Below are 21,007 nucleotides of genomic sequence, written 5' to 3'. Positions count from 1 at the left end.
AAGGCTCCTGGATCAGTGCGAACTTGGATCCTGTGTTCCTCATCCTGACACCGAGCTCTATCACGGCAGCTCGACTGCGACCGCAGTTTGCCTGGGTGATGCTAAACATTAGTGTCTAGCAGCCACCTTGGCGAGCACAGCTCCGTAAATCGGGCAAGCCGCTGAGAGCATTAAATGCGCACAGGGTAGCCCCTTGAAGCTGCAATTCCTGCAGTGCACAGGATTGCAGCATTTCCCGGCTCGGTGTCCGGACTGTCCGCACTGACGGCAGATCTGCTCTTTCATCCGGCATTGGGCGATCTTGTGGTCAAAGCTGACACACCTGTGGCACGCATACGTGCGCACCATCGATCGCCAGCGGAAGGCGAACCAATCTACGTAGATCCTGTCGTGTTCCTCCAGGATATCCAGGGCCTTCTGCTCCAGCTCCAGCTGGATAGTTATGGGGCCATCGCCTTGCTTCCACGCCTTGGAGGCGATCGCAACAGACTTTTCAAAAGCAGCACACGACATGTGCCCTTGAAAGTGGTTTTTATATAAACCGTCCATGAACTGCTTGACAGTGATGCAACTGTCAACGTCCAAGACGGTTATTCTTGGCCTGAGCGCTGCGGTTCTCTTAATATCTAACCCAAGTTCTTTGAACTTTGGGTTAGCCACTACTCTCCGGATCTCTCCTGACGACGGTGTGCGGATTATCGCACCACCTCGCTTCAGCTCACGCACCTCGTGTACGCGGACACCAAGAGCGGGGGCAACATCCTTGCGAACGCGTTCAGCGACTTGCTGAGGCGTCTCCTCAGGATTGCTGCTAGTCACAATCGCTGACCACGTCTCCGCTGCCTTGCGGGTCCGTGGTGCAGCGATTGGAGCGTCAGCGCGGGCGATTGCGGCGTTGGCAGCGGGGACAGCGAAGGGCGCAACGGCCTGTGGGCGGGCACGGCTCTGCGCCTCTAACTCCACAACCCTGCCGTACAGACTCAGGACAAGCTCCTGGTAGCGTGCTCCTGCATCCAGCACGCTTAGTGCCACATTGCTGGGCACTCCATCGCGAACTACAGCTCTCCTGAGCTCTTGTTCGATGGCCAACATCCGTTGGACCATCTCGTTTGAACAGGTCAAACTTGATGTGGCGGCAGCAGCAGCAGCAGAGGAAGCGGCAGCGGCAGCAGGAGTAGCGGCAGCGGGGGCTGTAACAGCAGGCGTGACAGCAGCGGGGGCAGCAACAACGGGGGCAGCAACAACGGGGGCAGCAATAACGGCAGCAGAAGCAGCACTGGCGGCGGCAGCGACGGCGGCAGTAGTGGTGGCTCCAGCCAGCACAGCTGCCAGCGACGCATCGCTATCGTCGCCCGAGCTCAAGGCTGGCGCACGTAGCTTCCGCGGGGGCGAATCCAGCGGTGGCGGCATGACGTCATCCGACATCAAGCGCGTTGACACGCGCGCCACCGCAGCGGGGCGCCCGCGCTTCTTACGGCCCGACACTGATCGCGCCGAGCTGGCAGCACTGCTGCTAGCATCGCTCTCCATGCCTAGGCACTAGGCAACAGAAGGCAGAAGAAACGCAGCCTTAGGGTATGCAACCCTTTTTTATATCTTTGCAGCGCAAAAGTATGCCGCACTTTTTAGTTTGTTTCTGATTGGCCGACCAATCACGACACAGTAACTGTAAACTGTAAGCTCGCGCACAGCTTATCGCCGAGAAGACAATTTAAGCGCTCTTTAGATTTCTAAACGGTAAATTCTACGCAGGCAAGCGTAAGCACGTCCACTCGCGGCGACTGTCGAACACAAACTGAGTAGATAGGGACAGAGTCCTGATATTTATTTATCGTGGCGTGTACCCCGAGGGGGTTTACAACCACGGTACGCGTTTGAGCCACATATGTGACACAAAGTACAGCGGGTGAATACGATGCGTCCACCAACGCCCCTAAAAGAAACTCTTTTAGGTACCAAGTTTGAATTCATGCTGTCGGGCATGGCTTCCCTCTTGGGTAGAGGCGAGGCCTATCTTAACCTCTGCTGACTGCGGGGACAGCTTCCGGCTGATGGTCCAACTTTACGTTGAACCACAACATTTTAATCAACCACAGCCACCACGATACTCCCACTAAAGGGGGCCAACCTCAATTGGGCTGGCCTTGGCCACCAGCCCATCCCGTGGTTCAAATTAACAGCTTTGATCGGCTGTTCGCAGTCAGAGACTGCTTCCCATTTTGGTTTCCGACAACCAGGAACTGGGTAGACACCAGGCGACATGACTCCCGAAGGAGTGAGTCTACCAAATTGAGAGGCTTTGGTCCGCCCTTCGACTAGTCCATAAGGATTTGTCTCCCAAACTAAGGACTTTGGTCAGCCTTCCGACTTCTCTCGGAGAGAAGAGAGTCTACCAAATTGAGGCTTTGGTTTGCCCTTCGACTAGTCCGTAATGGATTTCGTCTACCAAACTTAAGGACTTTGGTAAGACCTTCGATGTATCCAAGGGACACGTCTCCCAGATTAGGGCTCTGGTAGGCCCTTCGACTCATCGCGAGGATTTTGTCTGCCAAATTAAGGCTATGGTCGGCCTTTCGACTAGTCCATTAGGATTCGTCTTCCAAATTTAGGGACTTTGGTATGACCCTCGACTTTCCTTCGTTATGAAGGAAAGTCTACCAAATTGAGGCTTTGGTCTGCCCTTCGACTCAGTCCGAATGGATTTTGTCTACCAAATTATGGACTTTGGTTGGACCTGCGATTCACTCCGGGGAGATCGTCTACCAATTTGAGGCATTGGTAGGGCCTTTCGTAGTAAGTGCTACTACCAGTTTTGACTAACGTCAGTCCGGTACTGGTCGACCAGGTCCAGCTCCAGCGTCAAGCAGCATGCGTCGCCTGCTGAAGACTATGCGAGCATAATCTTCAAGCAGTTGCATGCTCTCAGTTGGTCGTCAGGGTGTCAGCGAAAGTCCAATCACCGGATGCATTCTGCTGAATTCCAAGCCCTTCCGGGTCATCGCACATCCGCATAGAGGGGGCAGACACATAAGAATGTGCTGCCAGTCCTCTACAGGGATCGCCACATGGACATTCAGCAGTCTCGCTTAGACCACGCGCATGCAGGAAGGCATTCATCGAGCCATGGCCAGTTATGAGGAAACTGGCATGCATCGTGAACTTGAAGTCTGGGCGGCTGTAGACGAAGCTTACGTCCGGGATGAACTTATGCGTCACACGACCGTGCTCGCTGTCATCCCATCGGAGTTGCCACTCACGCTAGTAAGCGTTCGTCCAACAAGGCTCTCCTCATGTTACGATCAAGGGTCGAAACGTCTTGATCGTAGAGCCAGTCGCCTTCTACCATAGGGGTAGTTACGCTTCATCTTCGACTGCATTGCTATACGCATCGCCAGCAAGGTCCAGCGGTGGAGCTCCAGCAAGAACTTCTAGGGCATCCTGTAGATACCGTTCGGCACGTTGGCAAGCATCCTAATAGGATGAGCCGGATGGCAGGACTTGAGCGCCCTCCTGGCGCCGACTAGTCTCATCACCACCTTGTACCAAACCGAGGCACCAAATAGCGCACAAGGCACCATGAGTCCGGCATAGATCCTTCGCCGTGCTTGCGGACTGAGTCCCCAGTCAACGCGTAGCACACGGGTCAGGGCTCCGACGACTCCAGGCCAGCCGATCGCGTAAGGACGCGACATGCGGGAGAAAACTCAAGCCGCTCGCCGACCGTGATGCCAAGGTAACGGCATTGCGTCACATACCGCAAGTTTGCTCCTGCAAAGCTTACGGCGGGCGGTCTGCCAGATGACAGCCTTCCCTTAAGGAGCATCGTCACAGTCTTCGTTGCCGAGACTGAGACGCCTACCTCGATACCCCATCCTCCAACTAATTCCATTAGTTGGGCACCTTTGAGCTCCAGTTGGGATCTGGAATTTCCCTCTACGAGCAGCAAGAGGTCGTCAGCATATGCACTTAAGTGTACATTCCGCTTCAAGGCGATGCAGAAGAGTGTCCATCAGGATGTTCCAAATAAATGGACCACTGATGGACCCCTGCGGACAGCCACGTGTAACATCTACACTGACTTCGCCGAAGCTGCTGACGATACTTGCCTTTCGGTCCTGAGAAAGAAGCTGCGCCAGATCCCAACTTCCCTGCATCCTAGATCCGATAGTCGGCGTAGATGCTGCGTCCCATTCGACATGGTCGAACGCACCCCTGAAGTCAACGAAGATACCGAGCACATATCGAGCCGAGCTGGCTTCGACACTGCTCACGACGTGACTCCAGGCATCCTCAACGCAGCGCCCGGGCCGAAAGCCGAATTGCCATCGACTCTCGTCCGTGAGCACCTCCTTCACACGGTTCACCATGATCCCTTCGAGTACTTTGCCGAAGACAGGCAACAGGCAGATACCCCGATAGGACGCTGGATCGCTCCTGTCCTTATCTGGGCCCTTGAGGAGCGCAACCACACGTGGGCGCTTCCACTCAGTGGGGAAGTATCCCTCTGCCAGGCAGCGGGAAAACAACGCTGTCAAGTACTCAGGGATGGCGCGCCAAGCCGCTTTGACCATACCCCCAGTTATGCCATCTAGACCAGGTGAGCGTCTGCTCCGAACTCTGGCGATGCACGTTCTCTACCTCGAACCTGTCAAGGGCTGGGGGTACTTCGCTAGGAATGGTAACGTCCACTGGCCTCTCCGCAGCAGGAAAGAAGCTGCGGAGCAGGACGTTCGCACAGTCGTGCCAGGTTACGACTTGCTCAGTCATTCCAGCGAAGGCAACCGAGATCGGTGCACGTCTTGCGGCCTCGGCATATCCGGTAGGCACGCCCCCATGGGTCTTCCTGGTGCTCGCCGACAAATCGTCTCCAGTCTTCCTCTTTCACCTTAAGCATCATCCTCACGTATTCCTTTCGGGTGATCCTGAAATACGTGGCGAGGTCATCAGCAGCTATCACTGTGGTTTCGACGCGCATGCTGAAGCCTTCGTCGGGCTCTCCTGAGCTCGCGACGTGCATCAGTGAGGGCGGCATTCCACCAACCCACACGACGTCTGGCTTGTAGCTGCTTGGCGTCCCAACACAGTGTCGCTCACCTGATGAACCAGGGAGCGGAAGTGCGGAGACCTGCTCATCAGATGCCATCTGGTGAAACTCCTCCAGAGGAAGTTCCAACGATGCAGTCATCAGCTCATCACTGAAACGTCGCCAGTCAGCCCGTTGGAGTTTCCACGAGGGCACCGGAGCATAGCTCTCTACAGTGCTTAATGGATCCGGCGTTACAACAACAGTAATGATGTTGTGATCGCTCAGATCCCACTCGCTTACACTTCCAATCATACGTGGCCCACGTAGACGCTGAATCGCTGGCGATCGTTACGTCGATATCGCTTCTTGCCCTGCGATTATCGAACGTGTACACACTGCTGCGGACATTTAGCACTCCGGCTCGGACTGCCCTGTACCCAATTTGCTAGCAGCTCACCCCGCTGCCTGTTCAAGTAGCCCCGAGAGCGCTCGGGGAGCTTACTGAACCACAGGGGGGATACTGCGTTCGCAGTCTAGGCCATAGATGACAGGCGTGCGGCTGGCTAGCAGCAGCACCGCATCCATGTACAGCAGGTACGGTTCAATTTCAGTATTGAACTGGCAGTATACGGAGGTGAGGAAAATTGAGCCAAAGTTCCCAGACACACTCACGCATACGCCGTACTCAGTGATGAGCGACGAGACAGGCATGCAGACGACCTCCTGGTCGTCAACGACTATGGCAGCTTTATTGCGGCGGTCGGAGAAGACTCGCATGCCTGCCGGTAATCCGGTGATTCCTTCCCCCACGATCAACGTAAGGCTCCTGGATCAGTGCGAACTTGGATCCTGTGTTCCTCATCCTGACACCGAGCTCTATCACGGCAGCTCGACTGCGACCGCAGTTTGCCTGGGTGATGCTAAACATTAGTGTCTAGCAGCCACCTTGGCGAGCACAGCTCCGTAAATCGGGCAAGCCGCTGAGAGCATTAAATGCGCACAGGGTAGCCCCTTGAAGCTGCAATTCCTGCAGTGCACAGGATTGCAGCATTTCCCGGCTCGGTGTCCGGACTGTCCGCACTGACGGCAGATCTGCTCTTTCATCCGGCATTGGGCGATCTTGTGGTCAAAGCTGACACACCTGTGGCACGCATACGTGCGCACCATCGATCGACTGTCAACGTCCAAGACGGTTATTCTTGGCCTGAGCGCTGCGGTTCTCTTAATATCTAACCCAAGTTCTTTAAACTTTGGGTTAGCCACTACTCTCCGGATCTCTCCTGACGACGGTGTGCGGATTATCGCACCACCTCGCTTCAGCTCACGCACCTCGTGTACGCGGACACCAAGAGCGGGGGCAACATCCTTGCGAACGCGTTCAGCGACTTGCTGAGGCGTCTCCTCAGGATTGCTGCTAGTCACAATCGCTGACCACGTCTCCGCTGCCTTGCGGGTCCGTGGTGCAGCGATTGGAGCGTCAGCGCGGGCGATTGCGGCGTTGGCAGCGGGGACAGCGAAGGGCGCAACGGCCTGTGGGCGGGCACGGCTCTGCGCCTCTAACTCCACAACCCTGCCGTACAGACTCAGGACAAGCTCCTGGTAGCGTGCTCCTGCATCTAGCACGCTTAGTGCCACATTGCTGGGCACTCCATCGCGAACTACAGCTCTCCTGAGCTCTTGTTCGATGGCCAACATCCGTTGGACCATCTCGTTTGAACAGGTCAAACTTGATGTGGCGGCAGCAGCAGCAGCAGAGGAAGCGGCAGCGGCAGCAGGAGTAGCGGCAGCGGGGGCTGTAACAGCAGGCGTGACAGCAGCGGGGGCAGCAACAACGGGGGCAGCAACAACGGGGGCAGCAATAACGGCAGCAGAAGCAGCACTGGCGGCGGCAGCGACGGCGGCAGTAGTGGTGGCTCCAGCCAGCACAGCTGCCAGCGACGCATCGCTATCGTCGCCCGAGCTCAAGGCTGGCGCACGTAGCTTCCGCGGGGGCGAATCCAGCGGTGGCGGCATGACGTCATCCGACATCAAGCGCGTTGACACGCGCGCCACCGCAGCGGGGCGCCCGCGCTTCTTACGGCCCGACACTGATCGCGCCGAGCTGGCAGCACTGCTGCTAGCATCGCTCTCCATGCCTAGGCACTAGGCAACAGAAGGCAGAAGAAACGCAGCCTTAGGGTATGCAACCCTTTTTTATATCTTTGCAGCGCAAAAGTATGCCGCACTTTTTAGTTTGTTTCTGATTGGCCGACCAATCACGACACAGTAACTGTAAACTGTAAGCTCGCGCACAGCTTATCGCCGAGAAGACAATTTAAGCGCTCTTTAGATTTCTAAACGGTAAATTCTACGCAGGCAAGCGTAAGCACGTCCACTCGCGGCGACTGTCGAACACAAACTGAGTAGATAGGGACAGAGTCCTGATATTTATTTATCGTGGCGTGTACCCCGAGGGGGTTTACAACCACGGTACGCGTTTGAGCCACATATGTGACACAAAGTACAGCGGGTGAATACGATGCGTCCACCAACGCCCCTAAAAGAAACTCTTTTAGGTACCAAGTTTGAATTCATGCTGTCGGGCATGGCTTCCCTCTTGGGTAGAGGCGAGGCCTATCTTAACCTCTGCTGACTGCGGGGACAGCTTCCGGCTGTGGTCCAACTTTACGTTGAACCACAACATTTTATCAACCACAGCCACCACGATACTCCCACTAAAGGGGGCCAACCTCAATTGGGCTGGCCTTGGCCACCAGCCCATCCCGTGGTTCAAATTAACAGCTTTGATCGGCTGTTCGCAGTCAGAGACTGCTTCCCATTTTGGTTTCCGACAACCAGGAACTGGGTAGACACCAGCGACAGACTCCCGAAAGAGTGAGTCTACCAAATTGAGAGGCTTTGGTCCGCCCTTCGACTAGTCCATAAGGATTTGTCTCCCAAATTGAGGACTTTGGTCAGCCTTCCGACTTTCTCCGGAGAGAAGAGAGTCTACCAAATTGAGGCTTTGGTTTGCCCTTCGACTAGTCCGAATGGATTTTGTCTACCAAACTTAAGGACTTTGGTAAGACCTTCGATGTGTCCACAAGGGCACGTCTCCCAGATTAGGGCTCTGGTAGGCCCTGCGACTCATCGCGGGGATTTTGTCTGCCAAATTGAGGCTATGGTCGGCCTTTCGACTAGTCCATTAGGATTCGTCTTCCAAATTTAGGGACTTTGGTATGACCCTCGACTTTCCTCGTTATAAGGAAAATCTACCAAATTGAGGCTTTGGTCTGCCCTTCGACTCGTCCGAATGGATTTTGTCTACCAAATTAAGGACTTTGGTTGGACCTGCGATTCACTCCGGGGAGATCGTCTACCAATTTGAGGCATTGGTAGGCCTTTCGTAGTAAATGCTACTACCAGTTTTGACTTACGTCAGTCCGGTACTGGTCGACCAGGTCCAGCTCCAGCGTCAAGCAGCATGCGTCGCCTGCTGAAGACTATGCGAGCATAATCTTCAAGCAGTTGCATGCTCTCGTTGGTCGTCAGGGTGTCAGCGAAAGTCCAATCACCAGATGTATTTTGCTGAATTCCAAGCCCTTCCGGGTCTCGCACATCCGCATAGAGGGGGCAGACACATAAGATGTGCTGCCAGTCCTCTACGGGATCGCCACATGGACATTCAGCAGTCTCGCTTAGACCACGCGCATGCAGGAAGGCATTCATCGAGCCATGGCCAGTTATGAGGAAACTGGCATGCATCGTGAACTTGAAGTCTGGGCGGTTGTAGACGAAGCTTACGTCCGGGATGAACTTATGCGTCACACGGCCGTGCTCGCTGTCATCCCATCGGAGTTGCCACTCACGCAGTAAGCGTTCGTCCAACAAGGCTCTCCTCATGTTACGATCAAGGGTCGAAACGTCTTGATCGTAGAGCCAGTCGCCTTCTACCATAGGGTAGTTACGCTTCATCTTCGACTGCATTGCTATACGCATCGCCGCAAGGTCCAGCGGTGGAGCTCCAGCAAGAACTTCAAGGGCATCCGTAGATACCGTTCGGCACGTTGGCAAGCACCCTAATAGGATGAGCCGGTGGCAGGACTTGAGCGCCCTCCTGGCGCCGACTAGTCTCATCACCACCTTGTACCAAACCGTGGCACCAAATAGCGCACAAGGCACCATGAGTCCGGCATAGATCCTTCGCCGTGCTTGCGGACTGAGTCCCCAGTCAACGCGTAGCACACGGGTCAGGGCTCCGACGACTCCGGCCAGCCGATCGCGTAAGGACGCGACATGCGGGAGAAAACTCAACCGCTCGCCGACCGTGATGCCAAGGTAACGGCATTGCGTCACATACCGCAAGTTTGCTCCTGCAAAGCTTACGGCGGGCGGTCTGCCAGATGACAGCCTTCCCTTAAGGAGCATCGTCACAGTCTTCGTTGCCGAGACTGAGACGCCTACCTCGATACCCCATCCTCCAACTAATTCCATTAGTTGGGCACCTTTGAGCTCCAGTTGGGATCTGGAATTTCCCTCTACGAGCAGCAAGAGGTCGTCAGCATATGCACTTAGTGTACATTCCGCTTCAAGGCGATGCAGAAGAGTGTCCATCAGAATGTTCCAAATAAATGGACCACTGATGGACCCCTGCGGACAGCCACGTGTAACATCAACACTGACTTCGCCGAAGCTGCTGACGATGCTTGCCTTTCGGTCTGAGAAAAAGCTGCGCCAGATCCCAACTTCCCTGCATCCTAGATCCGATAGTCGGCGTAGAGCTGCGTCCCATTCGACATGGTCGAACGCACCCCTGAAGTCCACGAAGATACCGAGCACATATCGAGCCGAGCTGGCTTCGACACTGCTCACGACGTGACTCCAGGCATCCTCAACGCAGCGCCCGGGCCGAAAGCCGAATTGCCATCGACTCTCGTCCGTGAGCACCTCCTTCACACGGTTCACCATGATCCCTTCGAGTACTTTACCGAAGACAGGCAACAGGCAGATACCCCGATAGGACGCTGGATCGCTCCTGTCCTTATCTGGGCCCTTGAGGAGCGCAACCACACGTGGGCGCTTCCACTCGGTGGGGAAGTATCCCTCTGCCAGGCAGCGGGAAAACAACGCTGTCAAGTACTCAGGGATGGCGCGCCAAGCCGCTTTGACCATACCCCCAGTTATGCCATCTAAACCAGGTGAGCGTTTGCTCCGAACTCTGGCGATGCATGTCTCTACCTCGAACCTGTCAAGGGCTGGGGGTACTTCGTTAGGAATGGTAACGTCCACTGGCCTCTCCGCAGCGGGAAAGAAGCTGCGGAGCAGGACGTTCGCACAGTCGTGCCAGGTTACAACTTGCTCGTCATTCCAGCGAAGGCAACCGAGATCGGTGCACGTCTTGCGGCCTCGGCATATCCGGTAGGCACGCCCCCATGGGTCTTCCTGGTGCTCGCCGACAAATCGTCTCCAGTCTTCCTCTTTCACCTTAAGCATCATCCTCACGTATTCCTTTCGGGTGATCCTGAAATACGTGGCGAGGTCATCAGCACTGTCACTGTGGTTTCGACGCGCATGCTGAAGCCTTCGTCGGGCTCTCCTGAGCTCGCGACGTGCATCAGTGAGGGCGGCATTCCACCAACCCACACGACGTCTGGCTTGTAGCTGTTGGCGTCCCAGCACAGTGTCGCTCACCTGATGAACCAGGGAGCGGAGTGCGGAGACCTGCTCATCAGATGCCATCTGGTGAAACTCCTCCAGAGGAAGTTCCAACGATGCAGTCATCAGCTCATCACTGAAACGTCGCCAGTCAGCCCGTTGGAGTTTCCACGAGGGCACCGGAGCATAGCTCTCAACAGTGCTTAATGGATCCGGCGTTACAACAACAGTAATGATGTTGTGATCGCTCAGATCCCACTCGCTTACATTCCAATCATACGTGGCCCACGTAGACGCTGAATCGCTGGCGATCGTTACGTCGATATCGCTTCTTGCCCTGCGATTATCGAACGTGTACACGCTGCTGCGGACATTTAGCACTCCGGCTCGGCTGCCCTGTACCCAATTTGCTAGCAGCTCACCCCGCTGCCTGTTCAAGTAGCCCCGAGAGCGCTCGGGGAGCTTACTGAACCACAGGGGGGATACTGCGTTCGCATCTAGGCCATAGATGACAGGCGTGCGGCTGGCTAGCAGCAGCACCGCATCCATGTACAGCAGGTACGGTTCAATTTCAGTATTGAACTGGCAGTATACGGAGGTGAGGAAAATTGAGCCAAAGTTCCCAGACACACTCACGCATACGCCGTACTCAGTGATGAGCGACGAGACAGGCATGCAGACGACCTCCTGGTCGTCAACGACTATGGCAGCTTTATTGCGGCGGTCGGAGAAAACTCGCATGCCTGCCGGTAATCCGGTGATCCTTCCCCCACGATCAACGTAAGGCTCCTGGATCAGTGCGAACTTGGATCCTGTGTTCCTCATCCTGACACCGAGCTCTATCACGGCAGCTCGACTGCGACCGCAGTTTGCCTGGGTGATGCTAAACATTAGTGTCTAGCAGCCACCTTGGCGAGCACAGCTCCGTAAATCGGGCAAGCCGCTGAGAGCATTAAATGCGCACAGGGTAGCCCCTTGAAGCTGCAATTCCTGCAGTGCACAGGATTGCAGCATTTCCCGGCTCGGTGTCCGGACTGTCCGCACTGACGGCAGATCTGCTCTTTCATCCGGCATTGGGCGATCTTGTGGTCAAAGCTGACACACCTGTGGCACGCATACGTGCGCACCATCGATCGCCAGCGGAAGGCGAACCAATCTACGTAGATCCTGTCGTGTTCCTCCAGGATATCCAGGGCCTTCTGCTCCAGCTCCAGCTGGATATTTATGGGGCCATCGCCTTGCTTCCACGCCTTGGAGGCGATCGCAACAGACTTTTCAAAAGCAGCACACGACATGTGCCCTTGAAAGTGGTTTTTATATAAACCGTCCATGAACTGTTTGACAGTGATGCAACTGTCAACGTCCAAGACGGTTATTCTTGGCCTGAGCGCTGCGGTTCTCTTAATATCTAACCCAAGTTCTTTAAACTTTGGGTTAGCCACTACTCTCCGGATCTCTCCTGACGACGGTGTGCGGATTATCGCACCACCTCGCTTCAGCTCACGCACCTCGTGTACGCGGACACCAAGAGCGGGGGCAACATCCTTGCGAACGCGTTCAGCGACTTGCTGAGGCGTCTCCTCAGGATTGCTGCTAGTCACAATCGCTGACCACGTCTCCGCTGCCTTGCGGGTCCGTGGTGCAGCGATTGGAGCGTCAGCGCGGGCGATTGCGGCGTTGGCAGCGGGGACAGCGAAGGGCGCAACGGCCTGTGGGCGGGCACGGCTCTGCGCCTCTAACTCCACAACCCTGCCGTACAGACTCAGGACAAGCTCCTGGTAGCGTGCTCCTGCATCCAGCACGCTTAGTGCCACATTGCTGGGCACTCCCTCGCGGACAACAGCTCTCCGGAGCTCCTGTTCGATGGCCAACATTCGTTGGACCATCCCGTTTGGACAAGCCAAACTCGGGGAGGCGGCAGCAGTAGCAGTGGCAGAAGCGGCAACGGCGGCAGGAGTAGCGGCAGCGGGGGCAGCAGCAACGGGGGCAGCAGCAACGGGGGCAGCAGCAACGGGGGCAGCAACGACGGGGGCAGCAACAACGGGGGCGGCAGCAACGGCGGCAGAAGCAGCATTGGCGGCGGCAGCGACGGCGGCAGCAGTGGTGGCTCCAGCCAACACAGCTGCCAGCGACGCATCGCTGTCATCTCCCGAGCTCAAAGCTGGCGCACGCAGCTTCCGTGGGGGCGAGTCTCGCGGTGGCGGCATGATGTCGTCAGACATCGATCGCGTTAAAACACGCGCCACCGCAGCGGGACGCCCGCGCTTTTTTCGACCCGACGCTGATCGCGCCGAGCTGGCAGCACTGCTGCTAGCGTCACTCTCCATCCCTTCACGCTAGGCAACAGAAGGCAGAAGAAACGCAGCCTTAGGGTATGCAACCCTTTTTTATATCTTTGCAGCGCAAAAGTATGCCGCACTTTTTAGTTTGTTTCTGATTGGCCGACCAATCACGACACAGTAACTGTAAACTGTAAGCTCGCGCACAGCTTATCGCCGAGAAGACAATTTAAGCGCTCTTTAGATTTCTAAACGGTAAATTCTACGCAGGCAAGCGTAAGCACGTCCACTCGCGGCGACTGTCGAACACAAACTGAGTAGATAGGGACAGTAGGAATCTCGTTAATCCATTCATGCGCGTCACTAATTAGATGACGAGGCATTTGGCTACCTTAAGAGAGTCATAGTTACTCCCGCCGTTGACCCGCGCTTACTTGAATTTCTTCACTTTGACATTCAGAGCACTGGGCAGAAATCACATTGTGTCAACACCCGCTAGGGCCATCACAATGCTTTGTTTTAATTAGACAGTCGGATTCCCCAAGTCCGTGCCAGTTCTGAATTGATTGTTAATTGATAATCGTTATAATTTAAAAGAACTAATCGGTTGCCCGACTAGTATTCTTAAAAATTTTAGCAAGAAAGTTCCACAATTGGCTACGTAACTAAACTATCCGGGGAACAAGAAACTACCATAAAAATGATAGAAACTCTATTTACCCAGAACGAGCACATAAACCATGTTATTGTTTCCCAATCAAGCCCGACTATCTCAATCTTCAGAGCCAATCCTTATCCCGAAGTTACGGATCTAATTTGCCGACTTCCCTTACCTACATTATTCTATCGACTAGAGACTCTTCACCTTGGAGACCAGCTGCGGATATTGGTACGGCCTGTTGAGAAGTTTGCGTATCCCCACCATAAATTTTCAAGGTCCGAGGAGAAAATATCGACACAACAGTATATGTCATGCTCTTCTAGCCCATCTACCATATCTCTCTGCGAAAGACTTCCATGGTAGTACGGCTATAAAACAGAAAAGAAAACTCTTCCGATATCTCTCGACGGCTTCTTTATGGTCGTTCCTGTTGCCAGGATGAGCACGAGGCCCATATTTAATAACAAACGGATACTCAACAGGTTACGGAATTGGAACCGTATTCCCTTTCGTTCAAAATTATTCAAGTGTATAAAAATCGGTATATAGGCACATTGATTCTGATTTTTCTTTACTTGAAAATTTTCGGCTTTCGCCTTGAACTTAGGACCGACTAACTCGTGATCAACCACTGTTCACACGAAACCCTTCTCCACTTCAGTCCTCCAAGGTCTCATTCGATTATTTGCTACTACCACCAAGATCTGTACCAATAGCGGCTCCATGCAGGCTTACGCCAAACACTTCTATGCACACCATTGTACCTTCCTACTCACTAAAGTTTCAAAATTTATATTACAAGTAATATAAATCATCTACTTTAGCGGTAATGTATAGGTATACAACTTAAGCGCCATCCATTTTAAGGGCTAGTTGCTTCGGCAGGTGAGTTGTTACACACTCCTTAGCGGATTTCGACTTCCATGATCACCGTCCTGCTGTTTTAAGCAACCAACGCCTTTCATGGTTTCTGTATGAGTTGTTAATTTGGGCACCGTAACATTACGTTTGGTTCATCCCACAGCGCCAGTTCTGCTTACCAAAAGTGGCCCACTGGGCACATTATATCATAACCTTAAACTTCATATCAAGAAAGTTAAGGTTCTTACCCATTTAAAGTTTGAGAATAGGTTAAGATCGTTTCGACCCTAAGGCCTCTAATCATTCGCTTTACCAGATAAGATTATTTTATATAATATTTATATGCACCAGCTATCCTGAGGGAAACTTCGGAAGGAACCAGCTACTAGATGGTTCGATTGGTCTTTCGCCCCTATACTCAATTCTGACAATCGATTTGCACGTCAGAACTGTTTCGGTCTTCCATCAGGGTTTCCCCTGACTTCAACCTGATCAAGTATAGTTCACCATCTTTCGGGTCACAGCATATATGCTCAAGGTACGTTCTAGTTAGAGGCATAAATAATATAAATATCATTATACATAACTATATAGAACGCCCCGGGATTGTGTTAATTAACTATAAATAGTTAAAAAACTAATCCCATTATTAGTCAAGTTAATTACGCTATTAGGTTTATATCCCAATAACTTGCACATATGTTAGACTCCTTGGTCCGTGTTTCAAGACGGGTCCCGAAGGTATCCTGAATCTTTCGCATTGTTAATCATACAAGTGCATATAATAAACATAAAAATCAATGATAATCATGCCATTATATAATTCCGAAAAATTAACGCACTGTAATCTTATAAATCTATCAGCACTTTATCAATATTACAACTTTTATTTCATGTTAAAATGCAAGCACTTTAATTGAAACAAACAAAATGACATAAATGTATGATAAATTAATATGCTAATAGATTACAATGTCCTTATATGGAAAAAATGCACACTATTATTATAATATTTTTTAAACATTACAATTCTAATGATGAATTTTCCATAACGGATATTCAGGTTCATCGGGCTTAACCTCTAAGCAGTTTCACGTACTATTTAACTCTCTATTCAGAGTTCTTTTCAACTTTCCCTCACGGTACTTGTTTACTATCGGTCTCATGGTTATATTTAGTTTTAGATGGAGTTTACCACCCACTTAGTGCTGCACTATCAAGCAACACGACTCTTTGGAAACATCATCTAGTAATCATTAACGTTATACGGGCCTGGCACCCTCTGTGGGTAAATGGCCTCATTTAAGAAGGACTTAAATCGTTAATTTCTCATACTAGAATATTGATGTTCCATACACTGCATCTCACATTTGCCATATAGACAAAGTGACTTAGTGCTGAACTGATTTCTTTTCGCTCGCCGCTACTAAGAAAATCCTTGTTAGTTTCTTTTCCTCCCCTAATTAATATGCTTAAATTCAGGGGGTAGTCCCATATGAGTTGAGGTTGTATAAAACAATGTTAATCGAACAAATATTATTTTGTTCAATATAATGGATTCTACTAATTATACATTTTGAAGATCTATAATATTTACAACAATTCTTTTTAACGCATCATTAATAAGAGGCAATTCTAGATGAAAAAAAAATTAAAATTTTTCTTTTATGCTAGACCTTCCTCAGTATTATTTGATTTGAAAAAAGAAATATATATCTTCAATTTTCTCATACAAAATATACAATGAGATATAGTACCTTCCATTTAAATATTTTAATATTATGAATATTATTTTACAAATGTATGCCTCCCTTCAGACACATACACATTAAAAAATATCCAATAATATACCATATGCTCGAAAATTTCAAAAAAATTTTCAAACAACTTAATTAGCATAGTCTTACAACCCTCAACCATATGTAGTCCAAGCAGCACTATAAAATTAATTAAAGTACATAACAGCATGGACTGCGATATGCGTTCAAAATGTCGATGTTCATGTGTCCTGCAGTTCACACGATGACGCACAGTTTGCTGCGTTCTTCATCGACCCATGAGCCGAGTGATCCACCGCTTAGAGTGATAAAATTTATATTGGTTTATTTCATTACGTCATAAATATGTTTATTGAAAGAAATTAAAAATACACCATTTAACTGGCATATATCAATTCCTTCAATAAAAATGTTTTTATACCTGAACAATGTTGCGAAATGTCTTAGTTTTACATAATCTTTAAAAACGTGGTACATGACAAAAAACTTCATATAATTACTAATAATAAACATTTTTACAGATATATGTAAAACGTTAACCTGAAATCAGGTACAACATTATATATTCAGGTTGTTGCGTTTATATAACGTATGCAAATTAGATAATGAGCAATACGTCTGTGCAACGCATGTATACTATGGTCCATATACACGCAATTTATTTCCACATCATCACGTTTACAAATATTATATCCATATATAAACATTACAACTTTACTTTATAACTAAGCTGGCTTATAAAAATTTGTAAACGAGAATTCTGTGAATAATTTAATGACAATAAAAATTTTATATTGTTAAATACAAAATCTTTTTTACTAACGGAAAAGAACATTATACAATAATGATCCTTCCGCAGGTTCACCTACGGAAACCTTGTTACGACTTTTACTTCCTCTAAATAATCAAGTTCGGTCAACTTTTGCGAAACAACCGCAACACACGAGGCGTCACAGTGATCACGTCCGGAGACCTCACTAAATAATTCAATCGGTAGTAGCGACGGGCGGTGTGTACAAAGGGCAGGGACGTAATCAATGCGAGTTAATGACTCACACTTACTGGGAATTCCAAGTTCATGTGAACAGTTTCAGTTCACAATCCCAAGCATGAAAGTGGTTCAGCGGTTTACCCGGACCTCTCGGTCTAGGAAATACACGTTGATACTTTCATTGTAGCGCGCGTGCAGCCCAGGACATCTAAGGGCATCACAGACCTGTTATTGCTCAATCTCATTATTGCTAGACGCAATTTGTCCATTTAAGAAGCTAGTGTCCTTATAATGGGACAAACCAACAGGTACGGCTCCACTTATATAAACACATTCAAACATAATAAACATTTTACTGCCACCATGAATGAAGGCTATATAAGCTTCAACACCATAATCCTGAAGATATCTATTTAATATATTTGAGTCTCGTTCGTTATCGGAATTAACCAGACAAATCACTCCACGAACTAAGAACGGCCATGCACCACCACCCATAGATTCGAGAAAGAGCTATCAATCTGTCTTACACACTTATGTTCGGACCTGGTAAGTTTTCCCGTGTTGAGTCAAATTAAGCCGCAGGCTCCACTCCTGGTGGTGCCCTTCCGTCAATTCCTTTAAGTTTCAGCTTTGCAACCATACTTCCCCCGGAGCCCAAAAGCTTTGGTTTCCCGGGAAGCGACTGAGAGAGCCATAAAAGTAGCTACACCCAATTGCTAGCTGGCATCGTTTATGGTTAGAACTAGGGCGGTATCTGATCGCCTTCGAACCTCTAACTTTCGTTCTTGATTAATGAAAACATCTTTGGCAAATGCTTTCGCTTAAGTTAGTCTTACGACGGTCCAAGAATTTCACCTCTCGCGTCGTAATACTAATGCCCCCAAACTGCTTCTATTAATCATTACCTCTTGATCTGAAAACCAATGAAAGCAGAACAGAGGTCTTATTTCATTATCCCATGCACAGAATATTCAGGCATTTGAAGCCTGCTTTAAGCACTCTAATTTGTTCAAAGTAATTGTACCGGCCCACAATAACACTCGATGAAGAGCACTAATGCAGGTTTTTAAATAGGAGGAATACGTAAAAAAGTACAAGTACTTAATTAAATATAAGAACTCCACCGGTAATACGCTTACATACATAAAGGTATAGTACTAACCACAATTGTAAGTTGTACTACCCGTATGAAGCACAAGTTCAACTACGAACGTTTTAACCGCAACAACTTTAATATACGCTTTTGGAGCTGGAATTACCGCGGCTGCTGGCACCAGACTTGCCCTCCAATAGGTCCTTGTTAAAGGATTTAAAGTGTACTCATTCCAATTACAGGGCCTCGGATATGAGTCCTGTATTGTTATTTTTCGTCACTACCTCCCCGAGCTGGGAGTGGGTAATTTACGCGCCTGCTGCCTTCCTTAGATGTGGTAGCCGTTTCTCAGGCTCCCTCTCCGGAATCGAACCCTGATTCCCCGTTACCCGTTGCAACCATGGTAGTCCTAGATACTACCATCAAAAGTTGATAGGGCAGACATTTGAAAGATCTGTCGTCGGTACAAGACCATACGATCTGCATGTTATCTAGAGTTCAACCAATGTAACGATCTAGCGATCGCTTGGTTTTAGCCTAATAAAAGCACACGTTCCAAAAGGTCCGTGTTTTAATTGCATGTATTAGCTCTAGAATTACCACAGTTATCCAAGTAACTGTTAACGATCTAAGGAACCATAACTGATATAATGAGCCTTTTGCGGTTTCACTTTTAATTCGTGTGTACTTAGACATGCATGGCTTAATCTTTGAGACAAGCATATAACTACTGGCAGGATCAACCAGAATAATGTTATTTTTTTGTTTTTACTTATACATATACGTATAAGTTTTTATATATACAAATTTAATTAACATGACATTTTAATATATTTTTGAATAAAATATATATAAATAGATATGCATCAAACGAATATGGCCATCTTTATATGGCGTTTCATGTTCGTTAATTTTATATTGACATATTTATATTATTATAACTATTTTATATCTATACAATTATACATAATTCGTTCAAAAATATTTTTTTATGATCGCTTAACTTAATATTATATCACACAGTGTTCAATTCCATATACCGGAATGAGCACTTTTGTTTTGATGATAACTATATAATTTATCTACTTGTATAGGCTAATACATATGAACAATTTCAACATACATATTAGTGTGATAATATATTAAGAAAAACATACCATAAATAAAATGCAACATAAATATGTTTTTTACAAAACATAAACAGCTACATTTTTCTCGATGTACCTTATACCTTTCCATCGAGTTCGGTTAAATAAATAATCTGAGACTTCACGATAAATGGAAACTAATTAGTATATATTGATTAAAACTCAATATACCTTGGCAATATTTCACACATTTATCAATTGGGTATCGCAGCCAAGTGCACGATGGCAACAAATTACGATGTAGGTAATATGACTCAACACTATAATTGAGCATTAATGATATCTACTTATGATTATATGTATAAACCATATAATGTGATGAGCATCAACTGCTCACCATGTATAGGTTTTTTGACACAATCTCTATAAAACCGATCTTTTTTTTAAAGGCTACCACCAACCTATATATTATCATGTACTAAATTAATAATACAATCATATAACTTCATTATTCTTTGCCCCATACATATATAATCTATGCCGGCAAGGCAACACTCCACAATCATATGAAATTACTTTTTAAATTTTTTTTTCATATGACTTGCCTTGCGCGACACCACTCCACTATATAGGTTTTTTGACACCGATTCTATAAATCTGACATTTTTACCAAAGGCTACCACCAACCTTTATATTATCATGTACTAATTTAATAATACATTCATATAACTTCATTATTCTTTGCCCCATACATATATAATCTATGCCGGCAAGGCAACACTCCACAATCATATGAAATTACTTTTTAAATTTTTTTTTCATATGACTTGCCTTGCGCGACACCACTCCACTATATAGGTTTTTTGACACCGATTCTATAAATCTGACATTTTTACCAAAGGCTACCACCAACCTTTATATTATCATGTACTAATTTAATAATACAATCATATAACTTCATTATTCTTTGCCCCATACATATATAATCTATGCCGGCAAGGCAACACTCCACAATCATATGAAATTACTTTTTAAATTTTTTTTTCATATGACTTGCCTTGCGCGACACCACTCCACTATATAGGTTTTTTGACACCGATTCTATAAATCTGACATTTTTACCAAAGGCTACCACCAACCTTTATATTATCATGTACTAATTTAATAATACATTCATATAACTTCATTATTCTTTGCCCCATACATATATAATCTATGCCGGCAAGGCAAACACTCCACAATCATATGAAATTACTTTTTAAATTTTTTTTTCATATGACTTGCCTTGCGCGACACCACTCCACTATATAGGTTTTTTGACACCGATTCTATAAATCTGACATTTTTACCAAAGGCTACCACCAACCTTTATATTATCATGTTACTAATTTAATAATACATTCATATAATCATTATTCTTTGCCCCCATACATATATAATCTATGCCGGCAAGGCAACACTCACACAATCATATGAAATAAACTTTTTAAATTTTTTTTTTCATATGACTTGCCTTGCGCGACACCACTCCACTATATAGGTTTTTTGACACCGATTCTATAAATCTGACATTTTTAACCAAGGGCTACCACC

General features: G+C 48.4%; 2 non-coding genes and 1 pseudogene across 2 annotated transcripts; all 3 read right to left on the bottom strand.

Annotated features, from left to right (window-relative positions):
• Positions 1-13,203: 13,203 nt before the first annotated feature.
• On the bottom strand, positions 13,204-15,970 carry LOC115483129 (annotated as a pseudogene).
• Positions 15,971-16,367: 397 nt separating this feature from the next.
• LOC115483125 lies at positions 16,368-16,546 on the bottom strand. Its single transcript, XR_003944255.1, has one exon. It is a non-coding gene; the product is annotated as a 5.8S ribosomal RNA (ribosomal RNA).
• Positions 16,547-17,081: 535 nt separating this feature from the next.
• On the bottom strand, positions 17,082-19,076 carry LOC115483127. Its single transcript, XR_003944257.1, has one exon. It is a non-coding gene; the product is annotated as a small subunit ribosomal RNA (ribosomal RNA).
• Between the last annotated feature and the right edge of the window lie 1,931 nt (positions 19,077-21,007).

The sequence above is a fragment of the Drosophila hydei genome, unplaced genomic scaffold (assembly GCF_003285905.1).
Source record: "Drosophila hydei strain 15085-1641.00,03,60 unplaced genomic scaffold, DhydRS2 tig00000483-arrow-arrow-pilon, whole genome shotgun sequence".
Taxonomy (NCBI): domain Eukaryota; kingdom Metazoa; phylum Arthropoda; class Insecta; order Diptera; family Drosophilidae; genus Drosophila; species Drosophila hydei.
Note: the sequence above shows the minus strand (reverse complement) of the source record. Positions and strands in the feature narration are given on the sequence as shown.